The sequence below is a fragment of the Bubalus bubalis genome, chromosome 17, assembly GCF_019923935.1.
Source record: "Bubalus bubalis isolate 160015118507 breed Murrah chromosome 17, NDDB_SH_1, whole genome shotgun sequence".
NCBI classification, from domain to species: Eukaryota; Metazoa; Chordata; class Mammalia; order Artiodactyla; family Bovidae; genus Bubalus; species Bubalus bubalis.
This window is the reverse complement of record NC_059173.1, coordinates 11315058-11333405: the sequence shown is the minus strand read 5'-3', so window position 1 is coordinate 11333405 and position 18348 is coordinate 11315058. Positions and strand designations below refer to the sequence as shown.

At 45.8% G+C, this 18348-nt stretch overlaps 1 protein-coding gene across 1 annotated transcript in view; it reads right to left on the bottom strand.

The window, feature by feature from the left end:
- Window positions 1-16804, bottom strand: part of SLC8B1 (solute carrier family 8 member B1) — a 46717-nt gene extending 29913 nt beyond the window's left edge. Inside the window, exons 1-2 of the mRNA XM_044930112.2 lie at window positions 16253-16804; window positions 12672-12760 (exon numbers count right to left, since the gene is read on the bottom strand). The gene's annotated coding sequence lies outside the window, so the exon portion shown is untranslated. The remainder of the gene's footprint in view (window positions 1-12671; window positions 12761-16252) is intronic.
- Window positions 16805-18348: the final 1544 nt, after the last annotated feature.

Here is an 18348-nt window from a genome sequence, read left to right as displayed (position 1 = left end):
CCAAGTTGGTAAGATTCCCTGGAGAAGGGAATGGCAACCCACTCCAGTATTCTTGCCTGGAGACTCCCATGGACAGAGGACCCTAGTGGGCTAGAGTCCATGGGATCGCAGAGTCGAACACAACTGAGCAACTGACACTTTCACTTCGTGAACGCCCTGACTGAAATGCCTGTTTGTGAGATCTCCTAATTGGGTTCAGCGTTTGCATCTAGTAGGCTGGTCTTTAAAAGAAGAACATGGCAGGGAATTCCCCTGTGGTCCAGCGGTTAAGACTTTGCCCTTCCACTTCAGGAGTCACCGGTTCCATTCTTGGGTGGTAAACTAAGATCCTCGCAATGGGGCCAAAAAAAGACGACGACGACGAATATGGCAAATAGGTCAAAACAGGTGACTGGTCTGCTCGCCCTGCAGGATCTAGTTCCTCCTCCCCAGTTTCCCAGCCTCCTTTCCTTCTGTTGCTGCTGCTAAGCTGCGAAGTCACTTCAGTCGTGTCCGACTCTGTGTGACCCCATAGACGGCAGCCCACCAGGCTCTCCCGTCCCTGGGATTCTCCAGGCAAGAACACTGAAGTGGGTTGTCATTCCCTTCTCCAGGTGATCCTCCTGATCCTGGGATCCAACCCTCTTCTCCTGCATTGCAGACAGATTCTTTACCATCTGGGCCACCAGGGAAGCCCCTGGAGTAGGATAGGGCACCGAAAGAGTGATCTGGGGGTTTCCTCCTCCAACAGCCTCCACCACCACAGGTTGCACACATCTCATCTCACCACCTCCCTCTCTCCAAGTCTGTCCTGTCTCCTCACCACCTTGAGGACCGAGGCCCAACACTGAGCCCAGCGGTCGATAGAAGCCCTTTACCATCTAGCCAGAGCTCCCCTTGCTGATTTCATCTTTTACCCCCACCTCCACCCTCTCCTGCTCTAGCCAGGGAAGTAGGGGACTTAACAGTCGGCCACACCTCTGCTCCTTCAGAGGCGCCTGCCTGGGTTGCCAGCCCTTCCCTTGTCTCCCTGACAGACTCCTCCTTAGGTGCTAGACCCTGCTCAAGGGCCACCACCTCTGGGTGGTCTTTCACTCTCCTCCCTGCCCACCCCTCCCACCACCCTCACGTTCTTTGCCTTCAGAGCACTCTAGCTCCCCACCCTAGAGAGGATGACATTGAGGTCTAGAGCATATCTTTGGAATCTCGGCCCGTAGATAATAGTGATTTACAGAGTACAGTTGCCTAGGTGACAGTGTCCTTATGCTTGTCCCATTTAATAGCCCTGTGGATAGGGACAGAGTAAGGGGCAAAGTAGGTGACTAAATAGTTAATCCACTAGGGGATTGTAAGTAAAGAAAAAAGTATGGGAGACCCCTGGAAATTAACAATCACTCAAGAATGCAGGCTTGCTTAGCCATAAAACCCAGCAGTTCATTTAGCAACAGAACCATGAGTCATGGCCCCAAACAATAAAACAATGGTGGCCTGAGCCCCATATCCTGCCCGGTGAGCTCAGAAAGTTAATGACCCCTAGGACATGCTCTCTGCACACCTAAAACAAACAGTAATTTATGGAAAGGTGACATTTCAAAGTGAAAGGCCATCATTGTATTGAGACCTAAAATAATTTTTCCATAGTGCCGTACGAGTCCTCCAGGTTGGGCGAGAAAACTCTCCTGCCCAACCTGGAGGAGGAACTGATGATGGAAACATGACGTCTACTCAAGAATGAAGAAGGTGGTGGTCTTTTCCCCCCTTCCCACTTTTGATTATAAAACTGTAGCCCTAAGTTCTTGGGGTGCAGCACCCTCTCAGCTGCCTGAAAAAATCACCTCTTACCTATCATTTTGCCTCTCGCTGAATTCTTTCTACACTGAGACATAAAGGACCCCCCCGGAAATTCCACCTAGTGGTTTTACTGTGGGGTGAGGGCTACAGAGATCCCCATCTCGCAGATGAGGGAAATCGAGGCTCAAGGAGATGAAGCAACCCGTCCCCAAGGCACCCAACAGGAAGTGGCCAAGCTTTGCACCTAGGTCTGAGTGACCCCAGGTGAGTCCCCTTCACCACTACAGACTAAATGTCCTGTATCACTCCACAGTAAGGCTAGATCTATCTGACATTCGGCAGCTGTATTCAGAAGGCCCAGGGACTGTGTGGTGTCAACTGAAAAAAAACACAACCTGGCGTCTCAGTTTTATTGGGACCTTACTGAGGACGATAGCCAGACAGATAGCCCCTCACATAGCTCTGAGGAACTGCTCCAAAGAGGTGGGGGAGAAGCCAGTATAATTTTTTGGGGCCTGGAAAATACATGTAGTCAAGCATACATCTTGGTGAAAGTTTATTGTTAATGACAAAAATATAGACATCTCAAGTTAATGATTTTAGTGCTTTTCTATGGATGTGAAGATGCAAAAATCTGGGGTTATTGAAATCTTCCCTTAGTTATGCATCTTAGCTTTCTGGGGGCCATATATCCAAACCCCAGAATGCTCTTTCAACCCTAAATGCTCTCTAGGGTGCACTGCAGTGGGTCGTGATTGAACCTTTTGCAGAACTGGAAGATGAGCCAGAGTCTGTTCTTTTTATCCACAGTGGCAGTGTCAGGAACAAAGCAAATGTTTGGGGAAAGTGTGAGCAGAATAGGCTCAAAGGGGAACTTAAAAGAGGAAAGAGAGAGAGAATTAGAGCTTCCAGTCTTTACTGGAGAGGCCCAAAGACTTAGAAGGTGCCTTAAGCATACCTGAGTCTCATCTGCAACCAACACAAGTTCCTTCTTGATCCTAGCAGCCCTGGGCAGAGTCGTACCACACCTACTTGAACCCCCCCGGGGACAGGGTGCTCATTACCTACCATGGCAGCCCAGTAATCAGCAAACAGTATCAACTTCGAGGAAGTGTTTTCATTGCCATTGCCAGGAGTTTGCATGGGCATAACCCTTCTAGAAGCAGACTTGCCCATTGATAAATGTCAATCTTGAGAGCCTTGAAAACATATGTGCTTTTGTGCCTCTGTCGCTCCCGGAGCTTTTCTGAAGAGGAGACCATTTGGACAGCGCTCTAAGCCTGGGAGTGTTTGCTATGTCATCTTCATGTTTGTGCAAACGCTGAAAATACCCTAAATCTCCATCCGTGGTGGACTAAGGAAAGAGCTGATGTATCTCCTGTGAAATACTGTTGTGCGGCCATTGCATACCCTGTTGTTCCTTCTTTTTTTAAAGAACAGAGGGATTTATTTTATTATTTTTATTCATTTCTTTAGGTCTCGCCGAGTCTTCACGCTGCACCAGGGCTTTCTCTAGTTGCAGTGCACAGGCTTCTCGCTGGGGTGGCTTCTCTTGTTTTGGAGCACGGGCTCTAGGCACGTGGGCTTCAGCAGTTGCAGCACAGGGGCTCGTTAGCTGGGGCTTGTGGGCCCTGCAACCCACTGGCTCAGTAGTTGTGGTGCACAGGCTTACCTGCTCTGAGGCACGTGGCATCTTCCTGGACAAGGGATGGAACCATGTTCTCTGCATTGGCAAGTGGATTCTTATCCACTGTACCCCCCAGGGTAGTCCCTGAGGTGGTTTTTCTCCTTTACCTCCTCTGCTTCCTTCAGAGAGATGAAATCTGCTTTTCTAGATCATGCATATCTTAGAAGTTTTTCTTCTAAGGAGAAAGTGTCTTTTAAACTAGTGGAGTGTCTTTTAAACTCGTGGAAGCAGTTTAGATCGCTATGTGGTATCCGGAAGTCAGAAGAACTCTGAACTAATTGAGGGGAGAAGGGATGAGGCCAGAGATCAGGCCACCCCTAGCTCCTTGATTTCTCCTTGGCTCCTCCCCAGCATCGTACTACAGAACTCCCTCCTGTTCCTGGAGAACATCCAGTTAATCGCCACCAAGATATTCCAGATATAGTCTGCTTCATCTCTCTACGGAGGCTTATAACATTTTTGCTTGCTTGGTTTTTTTTTTTAATTTATTTATTTTAATTGGAGACTAACTACTTTACAATATTGTATTGGTTTTGCCATACATTGCCATACATCAACATGAATCCGCCACAGGTGTACACATGTTCCCAATCCTGAACCCCCCTCCCACCTCCCTCCCCATACCATGCCTCTGGGTCATCCCAGTGCACCAGCCCCGAGCATCCTGTATGCTTGCTTAGTTTTTAAAAATGTTTTATTGTGGACCGTGTTATACTTGCAAAATGAGGCAAAACTTGTTTACAGTTTGTTAACTGAAAAAAAATGCACAACATAAATGCTGTGTTAGGTTTTATAGGGTTAAGTCCTCACTGAGGACTGTAGCCAGAGACAGAGCCTCTCAGATAGCTCTGAGGAACTGCTCCAAAGAGTTGGGAGCACTCAGAATATATATAAACTCTGTTGTTGTTCAGTGGCTAAGTCGTGTCTGACTCTGCGACCTCGTGGACTGCAGCAGGCCAGGGTTCCCTGTCCTTCACTATCTCCCGGGGTTTGCTCAAACTCATGTCCAAGTCAGTGATGCCATCCAACCATCTTATCCTCTGCCACCCCCTTCTCCTGCCCTTAATCTTTCCTAGCATCAGGGTCTTTTCCAATGAGTCGGCTCTTCATATCAGGTGGCCAAAGTACTAGAGCTTTAGCATCAGTCCTTCCAAAGAATAGTCAGGGTTAATTTCCTTTAGGATCGACTGGTTTGATCTCTTTGCTGTCCAAGGGACTCTCAAGAGTCTTCTCCAATACCATAGTTTGAAAGAATCAATTCTTCGGCACTCAGCTTTCTTTATGGTCCAACTCTCACATCCATACATGACTACTGGAGAAACCATAGCTTCGACCAAATGGATCTTTGTTGACCAACTGATATCTCTGCTTTTTAATATGCTGTTTAGGTTTGTCATAGCTTTTCTTCTAAGGAGCAAGTGTCTTTTAATTTCATGACAGCAATCACCATCCTCAGAGATGATGATTTTTGGAGCCCAAGAAAGTAAAAATCTGTCACTGTTTCCACTTTTTTCCCATCTATTCACCACGAAGTGATGGGACCAGATGCCATGATCTTAGTTTTTTGAATGTTGAGTTTTAAGCCAGTTTTTTTTTTTTGTCCACTCTCACCCCCATCAACAAGCTCTTTAGTTCCTCTTCACTTTCTGCTATTAGAGTGGTATCATCGGCCTATTGAGGTTGTTGATATTTCTCCTGGCAGTCTTGATTCCAACTTGTGATTCATCCAGCGTGGAATTTCACATGATGCATTCTTCATATCAGCTAAATAAGCAGGGTGACAGTATAAGCCTTGACATACTCTTTTCCTAATTTTGAACCAGGCTATTGTTCCTTGTCGGGTTCTAAATGTTGCTTCTTGACCTGCACACAGGTTTCTCAGGAGACAAGTAAGGTGGGGGCTGAGAAATACAAGTAGTCGAGCATTCATCTTGATAAAAGATTACTGAGAATCACTAAAAGCAGACATCTCAAGTTAATGATTTTAGTGCTTTTTTCTATGGGTGAGAAGACACAAGAATCTGAGGTCATCGAAATTCTTCCCTAGATATGCATCCATCTTGACCTTGTAGGGGCCATCTATCCAAAGCACAGAGAGCTCCCTCCTGTCCTTCTGCATCCTGAATTTCCCTCAGGGTGCACTGGAGGTGGGCCACTGCAGAGGCTGATGACTGGATCCTTGTAGAACCGGAATGGCAGCACCATTCTTTCTTTACAAGTTTAAAAATAATGAAATGAACAATGCCCTCCATTCAAGTTAAAAAAACAGAACTATCAGTAACCTTGAAAATGACGTGGAAGTGTTAGTAGTTCGGTTGTGTCCAACTCTTTGTGACCCATGAACTGTAGCTTGCCAGGCTTCTCTGTCCATGTGCTTTCCCAGGCAAGAATACTGGAATGGATTGTCATTTCCTTTTCTGGGGTCCATCTCCTTTTCCAGGGGATCTTCCCGAAGCAGGATTGAACGTAGGTCTCCTGCGTTTGCAGGCAGATTCTTTACCACCAGGGAAGCCTTTGCCCTGAAAAGCCACCAGGGAAGCCCTAGGAGTCCCTGAAATCACCATCAAACTGCTGATTGTAAATCATTCCATCACTATATGTGTAAAACTTTCTTTTGTTCTATAAACATATATATTCACATATATTATGTATATATGTATCCTCTATAAGATAGTATCTATATATAATACATATAATATATACATATTATATAATATATAAAATGTTATAATGTATGGTATATATTATATATACTATATAGCTATATAGAATTGATGTATAAAATAATTTTGTATACTTTATATATCATATATCTATTAATAGATTTATATACCTATTGTATTATATATCTATCTATCTATTTTATATACCTATACATATAGCTTTACCACTATGTAAGTATTCCTAAGTAGGCTTCCCTTGTAGCTCAGTTGGTAAAGAATGCGCCTGCAATGTGGGAGACCCAGGTTCGATCATGGGTTGGGACAATCCCCTGGAGAAGGGAAAGGCTACCAACTCCAGTATTCTGGCCTGGAGAATTCCATGGACTGTATAGTCCATAGGGTCTCAAAGAGTCAGACATGGCTGAGTGACTTTCACAGGTAAGTATTCCTAAGCAATGACTTGGGCTTCCCTGGTGGCTCAGATGGCAAAGAATCTGCCTGCAATGCAGGAGACCCAGGTTGAATCCCTGGGTCTGAAAGATCCCCTAGAGAAGGGAACGCAACCCACTCCAGTATTCTTGCCTGGAGAATCCCACAGACAGAGGAGCCTGGCGGGCTACAGTCCATGGTGTCGCAGTCAGACATGACTGAGCATGGAGCAGCAGAAGCAATGACTTGTTTAGTTTTGCCTGTTTCTGAATTTTATGTAAATCAAAGAGTACTTTATGTGTTCCTCTGTGACTTGCTTCTTTCTTTCATCATCCTGTTTGTGAGCTTCATCCCTGTTGTCTCTGTGCTGGCGGTTTGTGCCTTTTCTGTGCTGTGTAATAATTAGTTCATGGCATGACTGCACGGACGTTGATCTCTCCACTTTTTTCTGCTGATGAATATATGTGCTGTTGCCAGGTTTTTGCTACCAATGGCATCTTTTTTACATTTCTTCTGGTGCATTAATAAAATAGTTTTTCTAGGGTATTGTTTTGGTCAGTGTTCAGAGAAACAACCAGTAGGAGATACAAGTTTAAGAGATTTATCACAGAAATGTAAGAGTTGATCATCACTAGTTTAAAATATATTTTTTTATATCAAGAAATGAATTTCCGTGATTGGGGGGGGCTAGGCAAGTTCAAAATTCACAGGGTGCCTGGCTGGAAATTCTGGGGCCCCAGCCGACCACAGCAGCGACTGCTTCTTCCTGGAAGCCTCAGCTCTGCATTTAAGGCCTTCCAACCAATTGGGCTGGGCTTCCCAGGTGGCGCTAGTGGTCAAGAATCCACCTGCCAATGCAGGCAGCACCGGTTTGATCCCTGGGTCAGGAAGATCCCCTGGAGAAGGGAATGATCACCCACTCCAGTATTCTTGCCTGGAGAATCCCATGGACAGAGGAGCCTGGCAGGCTGCAGTCCATGGGGTCACACGAGTCGGACACGGCTTAGCGACTAAACCACCAACCAAACAGTTGGATCAGACCCACCCAGAAAATCTAGAATAGCCTCCCTTACATATAGTCAATTGATTACAACTTTAATCACATCTATAAAATCCTTTCACAGCAACACCCAGCTTAGTGCTTATTCAATAACAGGGGACTGTAGCCCAGCCAGGTTGACACCTAACACTGACCTTCACATTTATAAGGAAGAGTAGTAAGTGTGCATCTTTATACACAATATCCTGTCATTTGTTACAAGTGTCTTCCCTTTCTTATTGGAAGGACAGAAAAGCTTGTTCAAGTCTGAAAATCCATCAAATAATGAACACTGCTCTCTATCTCCTTCTAAGGACCCACCGCAGACTCCCTCATCATTGCTGTGATTTGTACTTTTCCCTGTTGGCAAAGTTGACAAGTTATCATCGGCTTAGTAACTATCTGCATTTTCTTTTCCGTGAACTGCTTGCTCATATTCTTTGAGTATTTTTCTATGGTGCCTAGGCCACTATGGGCTTCCCTGATAGCTCAATTGGTAAAGAATCCACCTGCAATGCAGGAGATCCTGGTTCAATTCCTGGGTCAGGAAGATCCCCTGGAGAATTGATAGGCTACCCACTCCAGTATTCTTGGGCTTCCCTTGTGGTTCAGCCGGTAAAAAAAATCCGCCCGCAATGCGGGAGACCTGGGTTCGATCCCTGGGTTGGGTCACCTGGAGAAGGGAATGGTTACCCACTCCAGTATTCTGGCCTGGAGAATTCCATGGACCATATAGTCCATGGGGTCACCACTGTGTCATTAACAAAATTGTTAGATCAGTGTTGGTTGGACTCTGAACACTAAAGCAGTTCCCATCTGGGGGCCCCTGTATGCAGCAGGTAAGAATTAGGTCTTTGTATCAGCAAGATCTGGGACTCTGCTCACTTGAGTTTGTTCCTGGGGGACGTTACCTCTCTTCTTGGACTCTGTTTTATTTTTGTCTTTAAAATGGGGTTCTAAGGGTTCCCTGGATCTCTTAGTGTTATGGTGAAGATTTAAGGAGAGAAGGTGTGTCATGTGCCTGGCAAGTGGATGTCAGGTGTCGTTACCAGGGGTTAAGTCTAAGGAACATGACTTGCTCGGTGGTCACATGCAGACACCTGCGGTGCCTGGTCAGCAGTGGCCACAGGCGGTCACATGGCCCATCGGGAGGATCAAAGGCCGTGTCCTGGGACAATGCTGTCACAGCAGAAGGGCCGGCTTCATGCTCACTGGGTCATCCCTGGGTGCTCTCTGCCCAGGAGCTCTACTCTCTTAAATGATGCGAACTTCAAAAACTGGCTGGAACAGGGTAGCCTTTAGACAGGGGCCCTGGTAGGCTGGGGGGAAGGGGAACACACAGGCCAAGATCCTGAGGACGTTAAGGTCTGCCCCTTTGCCCGGGGCCCCAAGTCAGCTGAGGGACGAAGGGAGTGGCCTTGGAGGGTGGGATGGGAGAGGCTTCCATGTCTTCTGGGCTTCTGTAGTGCCTGGCACTGCACACAGCCCTCTCTCAACAAGTCCATATGGTGCAAAATGATTATGATACCCTCTTTACTGGAGCTCAGAGAGGTGAGGTCACTTCCCCAAGATCACACAGCCAGCAAATGATGGAGTTGGGATTTGAACCCAAGTCTGTCTGAACCCACAACGCCATGCTCCTTCCTACCCATTACCCCTCACTGTCTGGCTAGTGAGAGAGGGAACTGCCCTTGCTTTCAGAGGGTCAGTCCACAGAGGGCACACAGACCACATGCCAATGGGAAGTGTCACCCAGAATTCCCCATGGACAAGCAGTGTGCTTAGAAGGCATTAGTGCTGAGAAGTAACCTTTACTGAGTGACACGGTCTCAGGTGCTGTGCAAGGGTCTTATTTAATCCCCCGCAGTGCTATGAAGTGGTAGGTCCTACTCTTGGCCCCTTTATAAAGATGAACAAACTGAGGCACGGAATGGAGCCATGGCTTTGGACAAGGACCCCCAGGGAATAAGGGTTGGCGTGGGGGCACAGGTCGAAGTCTGCCTTTGTATCACTTTTCTGAGGACAGCAGGAAATGGTATTAATCGGAAAAATTTGGGAGTTGGTGGAGTGCGCCCTCTGGTGGCAGCCTCGATAGGCAGCGTCTATAGAGCCGTGGCAAGTGAAAGTGAAGTCGCTCAGTCGTGGCCGACTCTTTGCGACCCCATAGACCGTAGCCTACTAGGCTCCTCTGTCCATGGGATTTTCCAAGCAATAGTACTGGAGTGGATTGCCATTTCCTTCTCCAATAGAGCCGTGGAACTGAACTCAAATCCCCATTTGGACATTACCTCACGTGACTGGGTGGCTCACACAGTAAAGTGAAGAAGTGAAGTCAAGTTGCTCTGTCATGTCCAACTCTTTGCGATCCCATGGACTGTAGCCTACGAGGCTGCTCGGTCCATGGGATTTTCCAGGGTACTGGAGTGGGTTGCCATATCTGCTTGCAATGTGGGAGACCTGGCTTTGATCCCTGGGTTGGAAAGATCCCCAGGAGGAGGGCATGGAAACCCACTCCAGTATTTATCCCCGGCTTGGGAAGATCCCCTGGAGTAGGGCATGGCAACCTACTCCAGTATTCCTGCCTGGAGAATTCCATGGATCCAGGAGCCTGGCAGGCTACAGTCCATGAGGCCTCACAGAGTTGGACACGACTGAACAATTAAGCACAGCTCAGCACAACATATGACCTAAGCAAGTCATGTCACATGCTTGTGCCTCAGTTTCCACATCTGTAAAATGGGGGTAGTAATAGTAAGGACTTCTTGGGTAGCGGTGAGGACTCCATAATGGAAAGTGCTCACAGGTTGATTAATAAATGGTTAACAGTGACAGGTATTCACGCCAAGGGAGGGACTCCTCTCCTGGTGGGAAGGGAACTAGAGTGCCCACTCTGCTCCAGCTCACCAAAGGGATGGGGAGTGATGAGAGGACATCCTCAAAGCTTTACAAAGTTACTTTGGGCAAATCAAGGACCATCCCATTACCTCCAGTCACCCTCTCCCCTCCTTCACGGGCTGCCTTTCTATTTTTCCAAGACCATAACAGCCAGGACATGTCAGTGCAGCCTGACAAGTCAGCCTCCCCCATCTGGCTGTGACCACATACCACGTCTTGGCTAATCTCCCCCAAACCCTGCCTTTCTCATGCCCTTCACTTCCCAGCTCAAAAACCATACACGGCTCCCCATAACTCCCCAAATTCACTGCCCACCATCTACCGTCAACCTACCCTTTTGAACTACCTCTTGTTCTCACCCTCTGCTCACAGCAAGTCCATAAGGCACACGGTCTCAGAGTTGCTGAGCTCTGAGCCAGGCTGGGGGCAGGGAGAAAGCTGAAGATAGGGCTTGTCGTCAGATCCAGCCAAGCTGCTTTACTCTCTGCCCCAGCCTCGTTCAGGCTGTACCCACCGCTGAGAAAGCTGTCTTTTCTCTTTGATTCTAATGTCACTATCTGAAGTTAGAAACAGCAGAAACCAGCTGCAGGAAACAAGAGTGTGATCAATATAACCTACCACTGCTTAAAGATGTAGATGCAGACTTTGACATGTGCATAGACGTTGGATATAGACACACAGATATAGAAAGGCATAAGGATAGACAAATGGACACGCTTGTAGACATATAAATAGGCACACACCTATTATCCCACCAGCAGTCTGCAAGAGTGTCTTCGCATCCCCTCCAACGTGTTATTGTCTTTTTTCTTTTTAAAATTATAGTTACCCTCACTAATGTGAAGTGGTATTTCATTGTGATTTTGATTTGCATTTCTGTAACGACTAATGGGGCTTCCCTGACAGCTCAGACAGTGAAGAATCCGCCTGCAATGCTCGAGACCTGGGATCGATCCCTGGGTAGGGAAGATCCCCTAGAGAAGGGAACGGCTACCCACTCCAGTATTCTTGCCTGGAGAATTCCATGGACAGAGGATGTTGAGCATCTTATCATGTACTTATTGGGCATTTGTATATCTTCTTTGGAGAAATGTCCATTCAAGTCCCCTACCCACCTTTTAATTGGGTTTTTGTATTTTTGTGGTTGAATTGTAGAAGTTCTTTATATGTTCTGGATTTTAAACCCTTATTAGATGTAGTATTTGCAAATATTTTCTCCCATCCTGTGGGTTGTCTTTTTACTCTCTTAATGGTATCCTTTGAGGCACAAAAGTTTTTAATCTTAATGAAGTCTAATTATCTATTTCTTCTGTTGTCTAAGCTTTTGGTGTCACATGTAAGAAACCATTGCCAAATCTAAGGTCAGGCAGATTTCCCTCTATGCTTCCTTCTAACAGCTTTATAGTTTTAGCTCTTAAAATTTAGGTCTTTGATCCACTTTGAGTTAATTTTTGTATATGACATAAGGAAGAGGTGCTTATCAGCACCATTTGATGAAGAGAACATTTTTTTCTTCATTGAATAATCTTGGCACCCTTGTTGAAAACCAACTGACCATAGAGGTAAGGCTTTATTCCTGGGATTTCAACTCTATTCTATTGGTCTACATGTCTGTTCTTCTGAAAATACCACCCTGTTTTACTTACTTTCACTTTGAACCAAGCTTTAAATCTGGATTCCTTGAAACCCCATATGGATTTCAGGATGAGTTTTTCCATTTCTGTAAAAGAAATACTATTGGGATTTTGATAGGAATTGCATTGAATCTGTATATGCCATTGGGTAGAATTGTTATCTTAACAACATTAAGTCTCCGAATCTGTGAACATGGCTCCATTTATTTTTTTAGAATCCTTTGATTACCATTTTAATAGGGGATTCTTAAAAGTGGTAATGCCTACAGAACTCAAAGACTTGAATCCCTAGTGGTTAAATTTGAGGCTGATGGGAAAGACTCGTTTCTCTGACACAACGTAGAATGCTTTCAGAAATACCACAGGTCAATTCAGTAGGATCTATTCAGTGTCCCTAGCTTGGGGGAAGCCGAATAGAAAGACAAAGGTTGTTTCAGAGCCTTTGGTCCACGATTCCTCCTGTATGTCAACCAGCAGTATGTGAGAATACCAGCTTGCTGAGACATGCTTTACTGTCTGGATCATAACTCAAAATGAACCTCCCCAGGACTTACCTGGTGGTCCAGTGGTTAAGACGCCACACTGCCAATGCAGGGAGCTCAGGACTGATCACCAGTCAGGGAGCTAGACCCACATGCTGCAACTAAAAAAAATAAAGAAAGATCCAGCATGCCTCAACTAAGACCTGGTGGAGCCAAACAACCACCACCACCACCACCCGAAACGAACCTTCCTGCCCTGATTGGAGCACTCCAAGCCTTCCAGGACTGGCCTGCCTTCTGCACAGGCTAATTTAATTCTCTCGAAGACCACAAGATGGCAGCAAGAGTGGAGCTGCCAAGAGTTCAGGAGTAGAGGCAAAGATTAGGGAAAGAAAAGGGAGTGATGCCAGGGCGAAGGTGTGAGCAGCACGGGGGGGAGTGCCACGGATGGCGCCCCCTCCACCAGTCACACACATGGATACTGGCTGTGAGTGGGAAGCTGCCTGATGCCCATGGGTGGACATGCTCAAAGTCAAAATAGATACGAAATTGTTAGCACCCCAGCATTTTCATATTATACATCTGTAATTGATATAAGATTGTACATCAACTATGCTTCCATTTATAGAAAGAAACAGAAGTTTATGTATGGAAAGATGCATTGTGGCAAATTTTTCAAAAGGGAAGATCTTTTTCAAAAATGTTCAACACAAATGAAAGACTAGGACATGAATTGCAGCAAGATCTTTTTTGATCCACTTCCTAAAGAAATGAAAATGAAAAATTTAAAATGGGTTCTAATTAAACTTAAAAGCTTTTGCACAGCAAAGGAAACCATAAACAAGACAAATATCTTATGGTATCACTTATATGTGGAATCTAAAAAAAAAAAAGTGTACCAATGAAGTTATTTACAAAACAGAAGTAGAGTCGTGGATGGAGAAAACAAACTTATAGTAACCAGGGGTTAAGTGGGTGGCTAGGGCTAAATTGGGAGATTTGGATTGACGTAAACACACTGCCATATATACAATAGGTAACTAATAAGAACTTGCTATATAGCATAGAAAACTCTATTCAATACTCTGTAATGACCTATATGGGGAAAGAATCTAAAAATGAAAAAAAAGAAAAGAGTGAATATAAGTATAACTTATTCACTTTGCTGTACACCTGAAATTAACACACATTGTAAATCGACTATCAGTTCAGTTTAAAGTTAAAATAGATACGAAATTGGTCAGTCGTGTCTGACTCTTTGAGACCCCATGGACTGCAGCACTCCAGGCTTCCCTGTCCATCACCCACTCCCGGAGCTTACTTAAACTCATGTCCATCAAGTCGGAAATGCCATCCAACCATCTCAACCATCAAATCAACTGTACACCAATAGAATATTTTTAAAAATCACAAAAGGAAAAAAAAATATTCTTGCTCTGGCCAGTATAAGTTGTTAGATATCCACACTTACTACTTCTAATAATATTCACTTATCTAAAATTACCCCTTGATAGGGTAAACAAGCAAAAAAAAAAAAAAAAAAAAAAACCCAAAAGAAAATGACTAACTTACATCCCTATGATGGCATACCCATATGATGGGACACAGTGACATCCGAGTGAGGGAATATTATGGTGTTTTCAAAGAACATTGGACGACATGAGAAAATATCCATGATTCCATACTAAGGGGCAAAAGCAAGGCACACTATAATATATGCAAGATGACTCCATCTTTGTAAATATACATGTGTTTGTATGGATGCATAGCAGAACAGATGGAAGGTTAACTGAGGTCATTCCTGGGTGGTAGGGGTTAGGGGTGACTTTTAGAAGCAGATTTCAGGGACTTCCCCGGTGGTCCAGTGGCTCAGACTCCTCCTTCCCAATGTAGGGGGCCCCACTTTGATTCCTGGACTAGGAACTAGATCCCATATGCCAAGACTAAGAGTTTGAATGGAGCAACTAAAAGATTCTACATGCTGCAACTAAGACCTGGTGCAGCCAAATTTAAAAAAAAAAAAAAGTTTTTTTTAAATGGAAAAATATCAGTTAAAAAACGTGGTTTCATTTTTTCAAAATTCTCTAATATGCCTGAATTACATGCATAATCTGAAAAAAATACATATACACATGCACATAGATACACACATATTACACACACATAAGAAAACCAGCATTTTCCTTTAATACTGTGGATGGAGGAAGTGAGGGGATAATTACGAATAGTAAAGATCTCTCTTCCCCTCATGCAAAGACGCATCAAGAAGGCAGCCACCCTCAAGCCAAGAAGAGGACCTTCATCAGCTGTTCGGAGTTGTAGGCTTTTATAATAAACTGGCCGGAGAAAGCAATGGCACCCCACTCCAGTACTCTTGCCTGGAAAATCCCATGGATGGAGGAGCCTGGTGGGCTGCAGTCCATGGGGTTGCTAGAGTCGGACACGACTGAGCGACTTCCCTTTCACGTCTCACTTTCATGCACTGGAGAAGGAAATGGCAACCCACTCCAGTGTTCTTGCCTGGAGAATCCCAGGGACGGGGGAGCCTGGTGGGCTGCCGTCTATGGGGTCGCACAGAGTCGGACACGACTGAAGCGACTTAGCAGCAGCAGCATAATAAACTGGCAATCAGTGAATAAGTTGTTCTCCTGGTTCCGTGAGCCATTCTAGAAAATTACTGAGCCTGAGGAGAGAGTCCTGGGAACCCCGGTTTATAACTGGTTGGTTAGAAGCACCGGAGGCCTGGGGGCTTCCCTGGTGGCTCAGAGGGTAAGGAATCTGCCTGCAATGCAGGAGACTCGGGTTTGACCCCTGGGTGGGGAAGATCCCTTGGAGAAGGGAATGGCAACCCACTCTAGTACCCTCGCCTGGAGAATCCCATGGACAGAGGAGCCTGGCGGGCTACAGTCCATGGGGTCACAAAGAGTCAGACATGACTGAGTGACTGACACTTTCACACTGGAGGCCTGGACTCTGAAGTGGAGGTGGGGGCAGCCTTGAGGGGACTGAGCCCTCAACCCAGGGGTTCTGACGTGGACTCCAGGCAGAGGAGAACTGAATTGAGAACTGAATTGAGAAGAACTGAATTGAGTTATGGGACACACGGCTGGTGTCGGGGAGTTGCTCAGTGAGAGAAAGTCCCCTTCGCCCCCAATCTGGTGTGAAACCTACTGGGAGCTGCTGGTGGTCCAGAGGTTGCAGCTCTATGCTCTCACTGCCAAGAGTTGGGGTTTCATCCCTGGTCTGGGAACTGGGATTCTACAAGACGCAAAGCATAGCCCCCAAACCCCAACTAACCAATCAACCAGAAAGCAAGGCGACTGGCATCAGAAATACCAAGGGCAGAGGAAGAAAACAGCTTTCCCTCTTGCGTGGGAGTTGCTTCCCCTGGACGCAGGCTGGGCAGGATGGACTAACAGGGCCTGGAGTCGGGAGGCCGATTTTCCTACAGGTCCAGGCCCCGAGCTGCTTACCAACCCCTGCCCCCTTGAAGCAGCCACTGCCCAAACAGATTAGCACACACTTAGCGGCTCAGAACCTTGCTAGTGTGTTATCTCACATTTTGTGGTCAGAGACCCAGCAGGCCTGGCTTGTTCCCCCATTCTAGGCCCCACAAGGCTGAAATCTAGGTGTTGGCCAGGCGGCGTTCCTACCTGGAGGTGCTGGGGTCGCTCTGCCAGTGGGTGAGCCTGGTTCCACGTGCTGTAGGATGGAGGTGCCTGCCTCTTGGTGGGCGGTGAGCCCCCAGAGGCCTCACATTCCCCGAGAGCAGCTCAGACACCTCGCCTGCCTCCTCTGTAGTCGACCCTCTCTGACCTCAGGTGGAACCACTTCTCTGCCTTTAAAGGCTCGCGTGGGATTCAGTTGGACTCACCTGGATCCTGTCCCCACCTCAAGATCTTCACCCACATCTTCAGTGTCTCTTTCGCCATGTCAGGCAACATAGTCACAGATTCCAGAGAGTCGTCTAATGGTTTTATCCACTGACAGTCTCTGTTTAAACCATCTGTTTCATCAGAGGTTGCAAAAGGGCGGTATTTCTAACTTGTCGTACTTTCAACAAACAGGATTTTCCACTTAAAATTTTGTTTCTTTATCAGTCGTGGCCGTTTGTTTATCCCGAAATAAAGTTTGTACGAGAAAGGCTGGGTTTATTTCTTATTCATTGTTCTCTGAGAAAAAAAAAGGAGAGGGAGAAGGCACCCTAGGTACTTTCAATGATGATCTGTGACTACATGTTTCTTTTTTTTTAATTAAAAATTTTTTTAATTGTAGGAAAATTGCTTTACAATGTTGTGTTGGTTTCTGCCGGACAGTAAGCCAAGTCAGTGGTAATTTTATATATATATATATATCTCCCCTCCCTCTTGAGCCTCCCTTCCCCGCTTCCATCCCCACCTCTAGGTCATCACAGAGCACCAAGCTGAGCTCGCTATGTTATAAAGCAACGTCTCACTGCCTGTTTTACACATGGTAGATTATATATGTTAATGCTACATTCGTCCTGCTCTCTCCTTCCCCCACTGTATCCACAAGCCTGTTCTCTATATCTGTGTCTCCATTCCTGTCCTGCAAATACGTTCATCAATACCATTTTTCTAGATTCCATATATATGCATTAATACACGATATTTGTTTTTCTCTAACTTACTTCATTCTGCGTAAGAGGCTCTAGATTCATCCACCTCACTACAATTGATTCAGATTCATTCCTTTTTATGGCCGAGTAATATTCCATTATATATATATATATGTATATATATATATAAAACGTACCACATCTTTATCCATTCATCTGGCAATGGACATCTAGGTTGCTTCCCTATCTTGGCTACTGTACATGGTGCTGCAATGAACACCGGGGTACATGGGATGCCTGCATGTTTCTTGATCACTGAAACATTTCCTTTTCTTTGCTCTTAAATGACCTTAAATGTCTACTGAGTGCTGACAAGACTAAAATGGTCCTGTTGTGCCTCTCTGAAGGGCTCTGAGTTGCTCACTTTATCCTTGCTGGTCTTCGTCCACTGTACACATATCACTTAGCGTGTGGTTATAAACTGCCCTTTGTTCTTCAATAAGGAATTTGTTCTGGTCCCTTTAAGTACATCACAAACCCTGTAAGAATGTCTCACAGTTTCCTACCTATGGGTCTAGGGCAAGTTCAGGTGTCTAGAGGGGTCTGGTCACTGGTGGACTGAGCAAATGTGAACTTAGGCTGGTCCTTCCTCCATGTCTCAACCTCAGGCCACAGCACTTTCCTTAGTCCTTGTTCTGGGCCAGAATAGTGGTGCATTCCAACATCAGCTCGCTGATACTAACCACGTGTCCTACAACAATTCAATTCAGTTCTGACACTGCCTGGAGATGGTGCAGACCCTACAGGTTAAAGGGCAAAGTCCAAACAGGATTGTTCCCATTCCCTGGTGGCTCAGATGGTAAAGCGTCTGCCCGCAATGAGGGAGACCTGGGTTCAATCCCTGGGTTGGGAAGATCCCCTGAAGAAGGAAATGGCACCCCACTCCAGTATTCTTGTCCCATGGGAAAATCCCATGGACAGAGGACCCTGGTAGGCTACAGTCCATGCAGTCTCAAAGAGTCAGACACGACTGACCAAATGAACTTCCACAGCCCAGCTGCAGGTGGGGTTCTCAGACAACTCTGAGTTGGCTGCAAATTCAAGGATTCCCATGACCCCCCTTTCAGGTTCAATAATTCATAGAATGACTCATAGAACTCAGGAAAGGGC